General features: G+C 41.8%; 1 protein-coding gene across 5 annotated transcripts in view; it reads right to left on the reverse strand.

The window, feature by feature from the left end:
• TSPAN4 (tetraspanin 4) overlaps positions 1–15,115 on the reverse strand; it is a 415,983-nt gene that overhangs the window by 218,578 nt on the left and 182,290 nt on the right. Inside the window, exon 1 of one of the 5 annotated variants that reach the window (XM_041481230.1) lies at positions 5,500–5,564. The exons of the other annotated variants lie outside the window; for them this stretch is intronic. The gene's annotated coding sequence lies outside the window, so the exon portion shown is untranslated. Of the gene's footprint in view, positions 1–5,499; positions 5,565–15,115 lie in introns of those variants that run through there. 5 annotated transcript variants of the gene reach the window in all.

Here is a 15,115-nt window from a genome sequence, read left to right on the forward strand (position 1 = left end):
GATGCAGTGAAATCTGCTGAAGAAACGTTAAAGCCTCTTTCTTTCTTTCTTCAGTCTTAATTTGAAGATTCTTTTTCCAGGGTCTGTAGATTATGGGTATCTGCAAGAGATAGTTGGATTGTTTTTGCTCTGTCTTTGGCATTAGCAAAACAGAGCAGAGGATCATGATGATACCTCGGCATTAACAATGTTTTGAGGATTTGGCAAGTATACAATTTTTCTACTTGAAATAATGATTTCCCAACTATTACGCCAGGCCAAGTACAACAGCCCTACAAGGCAGCCAGCCTTCCAAGGACTCTTGCCTCCTATAGCCTTGTTCCTGACCTGCAGAGGTTATTTTTAGTCTCCTAATAAAAGAGCAAGGTAGCACAACACCTTTCCAAATCTCAACACCAGTCTTTTTTGCTCACTTATCAAGGCATCATACTCTAGGACACGGTCTAGAAGATGAACTTTGTTGGTCTAAGGACTGTTTATGTGGACATTATCCTGGTTGATTTCCTTTTTGTTACCAATCTGCACACAGGAATACTCTCTCTAGCAGCGTGCTTCAGCACGTTGACCCATCAGATCCTCTTCTGTAACAAGCTGAACATGACCAGAGGGGCTCAGCTCTCATCACAGCCTTTTCTGCCCTTGCATTCTTTTATCAGACAGCCTCTGCTATATTACTCAATATTCTTCAGCCAACACTTTGAATTGTTTGTCCCACAGGTAAAGTCGTTGTTTATTCCTGTCAACACAGTGGCTTTAGCATTGACAGAGGAAAGGCAGAAAAGCACCAAGAGCCTGCTGCTTGCATGCCACCTCCTGGCATATCAATCCCACAGAGCCATGGCCTCACTACACAAAATCCTAACAGAATGGTAGCACAAGAGCTATAGAAATTGGGGGTCTGAAACATCTCTCTTCTGAGAAAACACTGAGGGAGCTGGGCCTGTTTAGAGAAAAGAAGACTGAGAGGAGACCTCATGAATGCATATAAATATCTCAAAGGCAGGTGCCAAGTGGATATGCCAGACTCTTTTTGGTGCTGCCCAGCAACAGGATAAGGAGCAATGGCCATAAACTAAAACACAAGAAGTTTCACCTCAACATGAGAAAGAAGATCTTTACACTCTGTGTGGCAGAACACTGGAACAGACTGCCCAGAGCAATTGTGCAATCTCCCTCTACAGAGATATTCAAAACCCACCTGCAAAGTTCCTGTGTCAACTACTCTGGGGGACACTGTCTTGGCAGGGAACTGGACTGGATGATCTCCAGAGATCCCTTTCAACCCTAATGATTCTGTGAAATTATTTAAGGATCATTCATATTATCATCCTGCTAAAGACAGGGCAATTTTGTGAGTAAAAAAAATTGACACATAGCGTTTATGTAGGTTTTATCTGACCTTGCTCACATGCTTCATGACTATTTGCAGTTCCTCCTGTAAGCCATGCCAAGCTTTGTACTCAAAAATGTCTCCAGTGATGGGGCTTCCTAAGTTATCCATACAAGCAAAGACTTGATACTTCATAGCACAGTTCTGGCTGGAAATAATCTAGGAAGCAAATGCCCTGAAATTCCCAGCGAAGACATAAGAATGCCCAGTGAGTGGGAATGAATTTTTGCTGCCTCTTCCCATTCCATCTCAGCTGCTCCACTGCACTTCTCGGACTGAAGTGGGAGTGCTGACAGAATAATTCTCAGATGGAAACAGAAGTCATCCCAGTCAGGGCTCTTCTCAGACCCTGACAGGCAAAAGGCTATTTTAAATGTGCTGATCATCAGGCATGTGGAGGCCACCATAGGCTGTGCACTACAGACTGGAGAAAGAGAAAACCCTCCCTCAATAAATTCTGGACCCAGATCTCCCTTCAAACTCTGACAGACACCACTTGCAAGTGCCAAGAGTATAAGAGCAGGGCATAAACTTAGAAATAGCCTCCATGGTATCCAGCCTCCAGCAACATGTGTCTTGAGAAATTCTCAAGCTAGAACTGGCATATTATGTTTAAATGTTTTTGACAGATCTGCTGGCATAATATTGTCTAATTGCTTTTGCAACCAAACACATCCAAGTTTCTCAGAACTAAGTTTCTCAGGTTAACCAAACACTGTATCAAAGTTCTTACCTGTTCTGCATTTACCACCTGGCAGTGCGAGTGGTTGTCCTACAGCTTTTGTAGTGTGAGAAACTGAGGCAACCAAACATTCCTGACTCACAACTCCATGCTGTCTGTGACTGCCAAAGGGCTACGTGTGCACCCAGCCCTTCCCTCTGCCCAGCTACTCCTATCTACAACAGCATCAGCCACAGCTGCAGGAACAGGTTCTCTGGGAGAAACTGAGCTCAGGGTCTGCTGCAGAGGATTAAGGACATTAGTTTCCAGCTCAAAGCATGTAATCATGCAGGATTATAGAATCACAGAACTGGGGGAGACTTGGAAAGACCACACGGGTGACAGCAGAACAGCTCGTACCTACATCACCTCAGGCAAACACCTCATCATTTAACAAACCTGAACCTTCTGTGACTGAAGCCTATTACTTCTTACCCTACACCTACAGAGAAGAGCTATTCCCTGCCTCTTTCCAGCAGCCATTTACACATTTGCAAAATGTTGTTTCAGTTGTTAAATATCCTTACCCACCTCTTTTTAACCAAAGAACTCCAATTCACAAAACCTTGGCCTGAGATTTTATTTTGACCTCAATCATTCCCACCACACTCAGATCAAATTGTCCAGTTGATACCCATCTTTTAACTGAACTATACCCCAGCTGAGACTATACTTAGTGTAAAGGAGATAGATCATTTTACAGGTTTCACAAGTGGCATATTTTGGCTTTGCACTGCAAGATGGCTTTGCCTTTTGAAGCAACACAGCATTTGGGACAATTTCAACTTGTGGACGACAATAAACTCCAGATCTTCTCTTCGTAGGCCTATTTGTATTTGTGCAGTTGATTATTTTTTAAATGAAATATATTGCATTTATCCACTTATTTCAGGCTGTATCTCCAGTTTGCCAACACCATTTTGGCTACCAAATGCATCATCAGTCTTTCCTGTCCCCTCAAAAAATCAGATCAAGACTGAACAGTAGCTGTAACAAAGTACATGAAGATGAAAAAACTTTCAAATTCTAAAAGAGTATTTTTTAAATTGAGCTATGGATCAAGGTCTGAACTACCTTCAAAATAGGTCCTTCTTAATATCACAGGTGCAGCTCATCTCTAATGAGGTTTCACAGAATAATTAAATGCAGACAGCTTGGGCAAACATCCAAATCTTCAGTTATTCACCTTATCTAACAACTCCGGCAAATAGTTGGAAGTGCTGTAATTCCTAACACAAAGAGCACATAATATCTGGGACCACTGACTGAATATTTGAGATATCTCTCATTGCTTTATCCACAGTAGGCAAAAATAGCATTAAATAAAGTGCCATAGTTAGGAAACACTTTCTCATGTTCTTGCTATTTTAGGCAGCTCTGCTATTGGTACAATTATACCAACAGTTTTGCCGTGTCACTTCTTTAAAATACCCATTCACCTATATTTGTGCAATGCCAATGGCTAACCTGGGTCCTGCAACGTATTTCTAACTCTTACTGAACCTCCCAGAAGGGAGCATACAGTGAGGCCAGCACACAGAACACAAGTAGCCAGGACTAAAGCATTTGTTCTTGTCCTCAGACTTTACACAGCTCTTGGAGTATAACCATCCACAGTCCATATTCACTCTCTTCAAAAGGGCTTTATTGACAAGAGCACAAAACTGTTGCAGAAGTAGAACAGGTCTCCCAAGAGTGCTGCACTGGCCCTTCATTTGGGCAGCTCTGAAGGGGCAAAGATGGCATCAGCATTTACATTTGTGATATAGAGATTTTATTCCTATGATACCTCTGTTATAAATTCATCCTTCTTATACAAACTGGGAACTGAAAAGGAAGATTAGGTGACTGAATTCCACCCGCAAGTCTGCAACAGAATCTAGGTCCTGCACCCAAGCCCAGTGCTTTCCACACTATAACGTGCCAAGGAAAATAAAAGAAGATAGATTTTTAAACTCCTTATGTTTGCTAATCATCCTGTAACTGAACCTAACACCTCCCTAACTTAGCTTACAGCATGGAGCTACTTTGACTTACTCAGTCTTACTCCCAATCTTGGAGCAATATGCTTCTCACTTTGCAAAGTTGTTATTCCAAGTGAGATTTGCCAAATTCACTTTGGTTATGCTACAGATCAGCTCCACAATGTGGGAGTGCATGAGAAAACAGTATCCTCTGCTCCAAATATCAGCAATATTCAGAGAGATAAGCTGTGCCACCACACCAGAAATGAAGAAAATGAGTCACCATTAGTTTTGGCAGCTGGATTGCTAAAGCAAGACCCCCTGCCCCCAGCTCCATGCTGAGCTAACAGAAGCCCACCCAGCAGTACAGGGGCACAGCTGCAGGTGCCCACGTCACATGGAAAGTGCCAGCAGAGCAGAAGGCAGGTGCCTGCCACTGCTCCAGGCATGCAGGGGTATCAAGAGCAGATATGCTGAGGGTCAGACAAGTGTGTGTGCCTGCACCCCGGGGCCCAAAAAGTGACCAGATGAATGCACATGAGCGCTGTGGCGGACTGCAAGGTTACCATGGGTGGATTTGTGTCATTTTGCCCCAGGCACTAATGGAACGGACAATCTGCACACACGGCTGGCGTGGCCACTTCCAGCAGCACGAAATCTAGCAACTCGCTCTGGAAGGAGGATCACACAGTTATTCAACTCGCAGGGCATGCCAAAATCTGCAGGAACATCTATTTCTCAAGGTCCTACTAGCAATAGCCTGGAGCAAAACATATTTGAAATGTCTCAGGGACAAAATAAACCCCAAAACAACAGGGTTTTGTTTACCCCGTTCAAAGCTAAAGTTGGTCACAAGAAGTTTGGTAGTTTTAAAGTAACACTTTCAACAAAGTCCTGACTGTAAATACAAAATTCCCTCTTGTGAAATTATGCCATGTTCTAAACAGCTGAGAACAATCATTTGAATTCTTTCAAAATGCAATTTAAACCTGCATCGATCTCATGAAGCTTCAAAGAGATCTATGAGTTAAGCAGCCATGTTTTACATGGCTTTAAAAAGCACTCTTGCAGAAGGTGCTTTTCAAAGGACTACTATTTAGCTATTTAAATTCCCAGAAATTTCCAGGCTGGAAAATTTCTGAAAAAAAACTGCCAAGAAAAATCAAGGACAAACACTCACACAAAACAGTGTTCAGGTGGGAATGAGCAGCATGCCCTTCCAATCACAATATATCATCCCAGGTCTCTGGAAGCTTATAAGGTGTGAAGCTACAAGTCTCTGTGAAGCTGAACTCGCACAGAACACACTTTTTAGAAGTTGCCTTCGGATGAGTGGCAGATTTTGCACGGCTCAGTAGATCTTTAATTATTCACACTCAAGTAACTACGCTCCTACTGGAAATCAACAAATGAATGTACAATACCTTGCTGGGAGTGTACAAGCAGCACAGGTCCTTCCCAGAGTATCAGCGGAGCTGGGCTCGGACTCATCTCGGCCAGCTGCTCCCCTCCCGGGTGTCTGCAGCGCTCCCGCAGTTGGTCTCGCACAGACCGAGAGCTGAGCCCTGATTCATGATTTCAGGCTCCAGCCATGGAATGCAGCCATTGAAAACCCAGAACTATTTTTACCCCTGAGCAGCCACAGCATTTCTGCCCCATAAAGACTGCTGAAGCTGATGCCTTACCCTGCACACACACCCACCCTGAACCTGACCAGCTAAGATGCATGGTTCCCTGGCATTTAGTGGGGTTTTTAACTGCACAGTTGCTACCAACAGGACAAAGCAGCACAGCCCCTGGCATTATTGTCAGCCCTCAGAAGTCAGACATTTGATCCCAGTTGTCAAAATTAGAAATTCCTCAGAAATGCTTTGCTCTGGGAGATAAGATTAGCTCAGAGCAATGACTGTCTATATGGTTTGTCATGTACACCACCAATCCCAGCCTGCATTTAACAAATACATGCTCACACCTTCAGCTGCAGGCTGCAGACACGCATAAAAATCATTATGTGTCAAACAAAATCACAATGAGCTATAAGAAATATCACAAGATCAGGCAATCCCAAAAAATTCACAAAACAGAGCAAAATAGCTTTTTATATGAAACATTCAGAAACATGGAATTGTCTTACATAAAAAACTAGCAATACATCAAAAGCAGACACCTGAACTAACTTTTCAAGATTATATAGAGAATACTGACCACTTGAAACTTCCCAACTCAGCTGTCGTGAGCCTACAGGATTCTACAAATGTACTTCAGAAATAAAAAATACTGGAGGTATAAATAATAAAAACCAACTAATTGTTTTTTTACATAATCAACTATTATCAACCCATTATATAATCACTTAAGCAGATAACAGTCCACAGGTGCATAGCTGGACATACATAAGAGGTCCAAATACCTGAGAACCAGCAGACTCACTCACTCAACTTGCCCATATTTTGCTTTAGACAATGAAAAATAACTGTAGGCATTTCTCAGAAATATGTGCTGAAACACAAGAGGAACAAAACCTACTAACAACAGTCAACTATTAGTACTTAACCTATGGAAGCACATGAAGGTTGAGACAAGAATCAACAGCACCATATCACAGAAAACGTCCCTGCCATCTGGAGTTTCAAGGACAAGATAAAAAATACAGTGCAAAGGGTGAGACTACCACAGTCATAGGAAGAGAGTTATGGTCACCTATTGTCATCTTATTGCAAAAGCCCAATACCTTCTTAGGAATTTGTCACAGGCAGCTCCTCACACTAATGACTACTCCTTCCTCACAGCACAGCAAACAAACTCTAACTTCTCAGCTAGCCAACCTACTCTCTTACAGTACCCATCCTAACTGGATCCAGCTGTGGCCTATTAAGGGCAGGCCTGTTCCTAATTCTTGGTAATTAGCACAGCTGTAACTCCTTAGGGGTGAGATTACCTTCATCACTATCTCTATTCTCCTACATTCCATCCATCCACAGTCACCAACAAGCAGCAAATGCCATAATCAACCAAGCTTCCTAATGAGTTTTGGGGCAGCAACCCTTCTGTAAAGTCCCTTCAAAAGGTAGCTGCAATGAAGCCACAGTGCACACATACACTTAGAGTGACCTTAATGCTATGTGTAACTTAAAGACAAATTTTGTGACCAGATACACCCAAAGCTGGGGCAGTTGGAATTCTGGAGATATTCTATTTAGGAAAAAGTAATGGAAAAATTACAGGATTATTTCACATCACTCACAAATGGCTTCCTCTAGCATCACGCAGACTGGTTCTGCAACTCTGAAGGATCTGTCCCTTTTAAAGAAGGCTTTGGTACTGGGAATCCAGCCTTTGCTGTTTCATACTTACAGAGAGACTATTGAGGAAGTGTAGGTGGAGAGTGCAAGGAAAACAGAAATGAAGGACACCATTTGGGGAAGAAGAAAGCTACAATTAGAGCATATAGAAGAACATGAAACATATCTTAAAGTAGGCCAGATCTGACACCAACGACCTAAAGCTCAGAAAAGGTTAAAGGAGCGATACAAGCTTGTAACATCCAGAAGGCTGAGCCACTTTAACATAGTGCTGGGGGAAATAAAGCAGAAGAAACACTGTTGCTGTGAATTAATGTCTCTGTGAGAGATTATTCTCAGCAAACAGCCTTCTGCTATTTCTGCAATGAGCTGACTCTCCAGACGTCCCTCTCATTTGTAGTGAGCACCAGAAACTCTATCAGCTACAAAAAGCCAGGAGAGAATAAGACTAGCTAACAAAACCCCTGTGCAAGTAACTTCACAGTTTTTATCACTTTTCACCTAGGAATTAGGAAGTACATATTTCCTACCTGTTCAATTACTACCAGTTCAAGGACACTGCCTCAAGTTATTGGCTCTCACAAATAAGAGAAAGTGAAAAAGACTGGTATAAAACCCATTCCTTTTCAGCAGAATATTTAAAGTTCTCCTTTCATACTACCAAATAGAATTCAGAAGGAAGGAAAAACCATACACTGATACAAACCCAAGACTGTCTGATAATAGCTTCTGCTTTTAATACCTTATTCAGCAAATTTCAAGCTTTTTGAAAACCAGAGGGTGAAAAGTCAAGATAACCTCCATGAATTTTTAATCTGGCTGCTTAGGAGACTGCTAACACCAGACAGGAAATTATTCACCATTCTCCCAGCTGAACTCACTGGTTCATACAGCAATGTGGAGGGATGGCCAGAGGAGTGCCTAAAACAGGGAGTAGCGATATGAGGCCATCTGTGAGGGCCTCAACATTTGCTGTTTTGTTTCTAAATGAAGAGTTTAAAATAGTTATTTAAATATTTGCCACTCTGAAAGACAAGCTTTTTTGTTTTTTTAAATTTTCCCTTCTGTACTCAATTTTATTGGCTGGCTTAGATTCAATGGTCAAATAGAAAAAGGAAAAAACCCTACACAAAGCACAGAAACAATTTTTCAGTATCAAAAAAGAAATCACAAAAAGGATTGTAGCAGTCTCCATCACAATTACCAGAGAGACTAATATATGAGAAAGGAGGATGGAGAGGAACTACATTAAAAAAGTAGCAATTTAGGGTGCCAAATTCCAACAGGTTTTCAAGTTTTTGTTCTTCCAGAAAAAACATAATACTTATCTCACTTTTGAGGATTAGCACCATGAAAGGCATCTCTTAACACATTTTCAGGCATTATGAAGAAACCCTAAATCACTTTTTCATAAAGATCCTATATGCTTATAGGACAAGAACTGTAATGAGACTATCCATCATTGGTGTTAAACAGTCCATGCAACTGAAAACCAACACAAAAAGAATCTGAAACCAATTCATCAACTTTATAGTTTCAATTTTCAGGGAGAACATCAAATTATTTTAAATAGCAGTTATAATGCAGAAACTCAGAGGCATCTTCAGGTCTTTCCGTTACTCTTCAAGAAGTACAGCCAGGCTGTGGATCCTGCTTGAACAGAAAGTGAGAGGAATGACCTGACAGCTGAAATAGCTGCTGCCACTTTGCAGCACTGCTCTGGTACAACTGCAGGAGGAGGAGGGGAAAGGAAGAGATTCCTAAAGGGGAGATGTATTTCTAGTTTAGATCCCAAGCTAAGTGCCTGACAAACCTTTTGCACTCACAAGCAGACAGAAATCAAACTCAAAAAGACACCCACAAACATACATTTCTTTCTTCTTCAGCAGCCTCGAGAGCTAATAATCCTAAATATTTATTATTGCTATTCATCCAAAATGCAGAGGCATGAGAAAGACAAACACCCATGCAGCTACTGTGAGCCAGGCTTGCAGTCACAGCACAGGACAGTTGCTAATTAAGGCTTAATTTGTGTTCCTGTCATTGCAGCATCATGCCTAGAAGAGAAGTCTTACCCACCTCACAGGGATGCCTACAGAATCAGCTCCACATGGGAGGCAGAGGCCTCAAACTGATCCCCCTGCACTGATTCAAATCCAGACTGCTCATGTGGAAAAGCTCAAAGTGTGATATTTGTACTTAATCCTGCTCCAAAGAGGAGAACTGAAAGCAGTATCTCCAAGCCTCTGCTTCGGGCTTCACTAACATAGTCATTTTGCTTGTTGGCTTCTAAGCAGTCAGAACACTCAATTATCCCTGTATGTCTTATTTCTTCTACTATTTCCTAAGCATTTGCTCTGAGCTACTGCTGAAAAAGGATACTGTGCTAGTGTTGCTCTGCCTCACAACTGCTTTCCTGCGTGAACTCAAGACCTTACAACACAGCTATTTAATCTGCATCTGAATGTTCTGCCAAAAAGAGGTACAGCTATTGAAACTGTAGGGCTTGTAATACTAAAGGCACTCATTTTGGGTACAAAACATTGTCCATCAATGAAGTTGGAGGGCATGTCGTGGTGTTGGATATGCTGCTCACAGGAAAGCTTAATTCTACTTGCAACAGGAACACCAAATACCCTGCAACAAGCAAATGTCAAACCAACAACAGAAATTGCCAACCTTTTAAATTCAGTACTGCAGCCCACCTCCCATGTATTTACCTTTAATTTTGGCTTCTTTTTTTTATTCTATTTGTCACATAATGTGAAATGCATCAAATGAAAGGTTTCTTTCAGAAATTCTTGTGGATAGTCTCCTTAGATTCTTCCTTAGATCACAGCTTGGTTTTTTTTCCCCATCTTTATAATTTCTTTTCTGATCCCCTCTTTTTATTTCACATTCCCACATCAGGAGCTAAAATGTCAGTGCAAACTCTGTGAAAATATATACACAAATAAGAAATGTCACAGCACCTACTGAACAATGTAATAATCTCCCATGTTACCACATTCATAATTCTTCTTAGCTTAGAACACAAATTGGGAGGAAATGCAGGACCAAATATAATCATACCAAGACAGTAACACAAATGCTCAGCTTTCAAACTTCTCTAAATGGAATCACACGCACATAATTCAACAGAAAATTAATTTTAAAAACCCTCTTCTTCCTCAGGTAATTCAATTTTGAACAGTGGATATTAAAATGTTATTTAGCTTGTGTGACTTAGAGCAGGTGCCTTCCTTACGATAAAGTCTTCTTTTATAAATAGTAATAGCTATGCAAAAATATTTTTCAGCACTCTCAGGCTTTCCAGAGAGGAAGACTAAGAAAGCAACACATTTTTTGAATTTGCGAGTATCAGCCATTGATTCAGTGCTGCCCTTCCACGGTTCAACTGTTCCCCAGGTAAATCCAGCAGAATATTTCATATTTACCCAAGGCTGCCAAACACCTGGGAGTCCTAACTATATCCAGCATGCACAGCAAGAACAGCAGCATCCAGTTAGCCCTGAATTTTGCAGAGCAGGCTAGAAGACTGCAGACAGGCAGTTACTGTGTTAGCTTACAGCTGCTGCTTTTTTGTGGGTTCTCAGCTATGCTGCTAAAAATCCGGACAGCCAACACCCTCCATTCTGACCAAAGGACACCAGAATGGTGCATGATGTTCTTTTCTGTCAAAGCTGAATGATTTATGTACAGTGTAGACACAGGATCAATAACTGAAGCTCTGATCAAAGGAGACAGCTGAGCCTTGATTAATCACAGCAGGTTATCTTTTATGTGATAGATCAAATCTGGAAAGGGCATCTCTCTAAGAGGATAGGTTGGATCCTGCCAGTTCCTCAGCAGCACACAATGTAACCTTGCTAGCCAAGAAAGAAATCTGAGAGGCATATCCAGCAGACTCCGCAGAAGCCTGATCACCCAGAGGTGGGATCCAAGACAGAGTTAGCAGCAGACAGTTCAGCTGATCAAACAGGCAGCTGCCACCTGGTGCCTGGAAAAGAGCAGTTGTTAGGAGAGGCAGGTACTGAAAGGAACACCTGATGGTTGTCGACACTGCCCACAGCCCACACAGTCACAGGGCATGACAGCCTCACACTACAACCACCAGCAGAACAGCAGTTTAAACACTGTTTATTCTGACATGTACATGCATTCATGCTCTTGTCTCCCAACTGTTTACCAACTGCGCCAAAATGTTCTTAGGACATAATTTCTCAAAGTGCTCATATCATAATTACTCTCCACTGCTTTTTTTTTTTTTCCCCCCTCAAGTTTACTGGTTCTCAGACAGTTTCTGTAGGTGTATCTGTTGATTGGTAAAACACAACAGCCTCCCTGTAAATCTTTAGACCACCAGTGCTACCAAAATACAAAGACCAAGGTGTTAGTAGAAAACACTATTGCCTACATAGGGATCCCAAAGGCATTATATACCAAGCTTGCTTATAAGCTTTGGAAAAGCCACTGACTATCAAGCAATAAAACACACATCCAATTTCTTTTGCTTGTGCAGTCATACACCTTCTCTGCAAAAAATACAAGATTTTTACAGTAGTGCAGAAAATATTTTATTATGACTAGTATTATTATTATTTCTTCATAAAAGTAATGTACACAGAAGGCTATGGATTCAGAAAGGCACTTCAGGATATATTTAAATAAGCAACTGAGTAGCCTCATACACAACCCTGCAAAACAAGAGGTGAGAATTCAGGGAGCTCTCTATTGCTGTCTGATATGGCTGTGCTGCATTCTTCTGTCAGCTGAGATACCCAGAGATAAACAGCAGGGCATTTCCTGGTACGCTGACTAATTACAAATGGGAGTATTACCCTAGACATAGTTGGTCTCTTTAGTATGAGATAAACAAGCAACCTCTATAATCAAGTATTAGCAGTCCAGTATTTCTGGGGTGTCCTCCATACTCAGCAACATGCTCTCTACAGTTACAAAGATCATAATGCCACGCTAGCTCTTGGCTTCAGCATAAATTAACAGATCTTTTCCCTTTACTTCAGAATACACAAAAATGAGAAGAAAGTAATATTCCTGCAGGTCAGCAGAAGAACTTCCAAACATGGTTCTCCTTCCACTTAGAAAGCCCCCTAGGAATCAGTGAAAAAAAAAATATATAGGAGTGTTCAGCCTCTGTTCTGGAAAAATAACAAACAGAATTGACAATTAATGAAAGCTGGAGCCATCCAGTGTTCAGATTCCGGCTACAAACTGAAACTGGAGCTACAGAGAGGCAAATGCATGTTCCTACTGTGTGGATCATAAATGAACAGCATTAGTCACTTTACTGCTTGGAATAAAATATTTCTGTACATTTTTTCAGCTACTATTGTTCTACCATTATCACACAGGCTGGTATTCAAATTTTCCCTAAGTTCCTTGGTATCTACAAAGATCTGTAAAATGCAACTTCTAGCCATGCTTCACAGTTCAGCATTAACCCATGCATGCTTGATTCCTTCTAAACACTAGTTTTTCCTAAAAGTAGTAACTTGCATCAATTATGCATCATTATGCTCAGGCTTCAGGAATTGTAGATTGGCCCAGCTCCAGCCACTTCTGTGGAACACCAAGGATGAGTAGGAGTCAGCCTCTGTACTTACAGGCCATGAGCATTGTTAGGCTCATATAGTGTGCACCACACCAGCAACTGAATTTAGCAATCCACAGCCATAAACTGATTCAAGTGTTTCTTGAGAGAGTTTGGCACATATAAAGATGACAACAAATGAGCACAGCAGCAATATCAAGGTGGTGAGTAAAGAATGTGAGCGTATTTCATAAACACTGCCTACTTTTTCCTCCAGCACTGATCAAGACTCACTGTCAAGATCTTCTATTAAGCCTTTACAACTCCAAGATCTGAATGTGCTGGAAATAACCCAGTGGAATGCATCAGAAAATTGTTAAGCCATAATAATTTTAACTATGAACATCGTATTTATGACAGCCCCACCATTTTCATTATAACTCTGGCAAACATAGAAAGCTTTTTACTCCCCATTTAACAGCTATTTTTGTCAAGGCCAGGACCACTATTAATACTACAGCATTAGAGCCTCTGGCTGAATTTTAATCAGAAGTAGTCTCTCCTTCATTTCAGGCAGAAGGGAAGTAGTGTGATGCACCAGTTTGTCTGGCTGCTGCAAGGGTACAGAGGGCATCCATCTGCATCCAGAAAAGCAGGACAAGGAAAGGGCATTCTGCCTGTGGCATTCGATTCCAGATTTTCTCTCAAAGCACCAGAGTATCTAACCAGGTAAAGGAATCTGGGGAAACCAATACAGCAACCCCTGACTCATGTGATACATTTGCTACAAAAAAAAGACTAGGTGTCTGTGTGGAACTTGAAGCACTGCTGAAGCCCCTGTTGCTATCTGTCTCTAATTTCCAACATGCAACTGGCCATTTGAACCATGTCTCTCAACCCAGAGATTCAGCTGGCAACCAGAGCACACAGTTTTAAAGTCTCCAGTGTCTACTAATTACAGTTAGACACTTTAGTGTCAAAGTTGGCACCTCCAGTATCCCTGATGGGGATATGTCCCTTTAAGTGACAATATGTGGCTTTAGATCTATGCAGCACACAAAAGACTGCTCCTGCATAGTAAACAAAACTCAAAATTAAATATTTTTAGAGGAAATAGGAAAGCCAACTGGAACAGCAGTTGTTGATTTCTGCCTAGCTAGAAATTATTGGTGACATTTATGGTTAAGGTATCAGATGAGTCATTTTTGTTTCAATCTGCCTCTCTTAATTACTTCATTCCCTTTCTCATGCTCTTCAGAGGCTCCTTGTAGCAATCTTGTAATAATATATCCATGAGTGATGTGCATACACTACTTCAGCCTCCCTAACACACACATAATGCAATAATCACAGATTCATAGAATAGTTTGGATTGGAAGAAACTTTAAAGGTCACTTAGTTTCAGCCCCCTGCCACAGGTATGGACACCTTTCACTATCCCAGGTTGCTCAGAGCTCCATCCAATCTGGCCTTGAACACTGACAGGGATGAGGCATCCACAGCTTCTCTGGGCAACCTGTGCCAGTGCCTCACCACCCTCACTCAAAGCAAAGAACTTCCTCCTATCTAATCTAAACCCACTGTCTCTTAGTTTGAATCCATTCCCCCTTGTCCTGTCACTACATGCTCTTGTAAATAATCCCTCTACATCTTTCCTGTGGGCTCTCTTCAGGTCCTGAAAGGCCACAACTAGGTCCACCCCAAAGCCTTCTCTTTTCCAGGCGATTTTCCAGAATCACAATTCTCTCAGCCTTTCCTTGTTTGAGAGGTGCTCCATCCCTCTTATCATCTTGGTGGCCCCATCTGGACTTGCTCCAACAGGTCCATGTCCTTCCTGTGCTGGACCCCTGAGGTGGATGCAGTGCTCCACATGGGCTCCTAGCAGAGCAGAGGGGCAGCATCCCCTCCCTCCCTGGATCTGCTGGCCACACTGCTTCTGGTGCAGTCCAGAACACTGTTTTGGCTTTCTGGGCTGCAAGTGCACATTGCTGGGTCATGTCAGCCCCTTGTCCACCAGCAATAATGCTCCAGGACAAACCAGTGCTTCTTTAACTTCTGCTAAGCTAGTCCAGGTTTTCCAGCTTAAGCAAAATTTAGCTAACAGATTCCCCATTCCAGCCTACTGCTAACTTCACATCCACTTCCAAAAAGTGAACTCAAACCTTCTTTAACTCATGGGGTGCA

This window comes from Pyrgilauda ruficollis, unplaced genomic scaffold (assembly GCF_017590135.1).
Source record: "Pyrgilauda ruficollis isolate IOZ18807 unplaced genomic scaffold, ASM1759013v1 scaffold55, whole genome shotgun sequence".
NCBI classification, from domain to species: domain Eukaryota; kingdom Metazoa; phylum Chordata; class Aves; order Passeriformes; family Passeridae; genus Pyrgilauda; species Pyrgilauda ruficollis.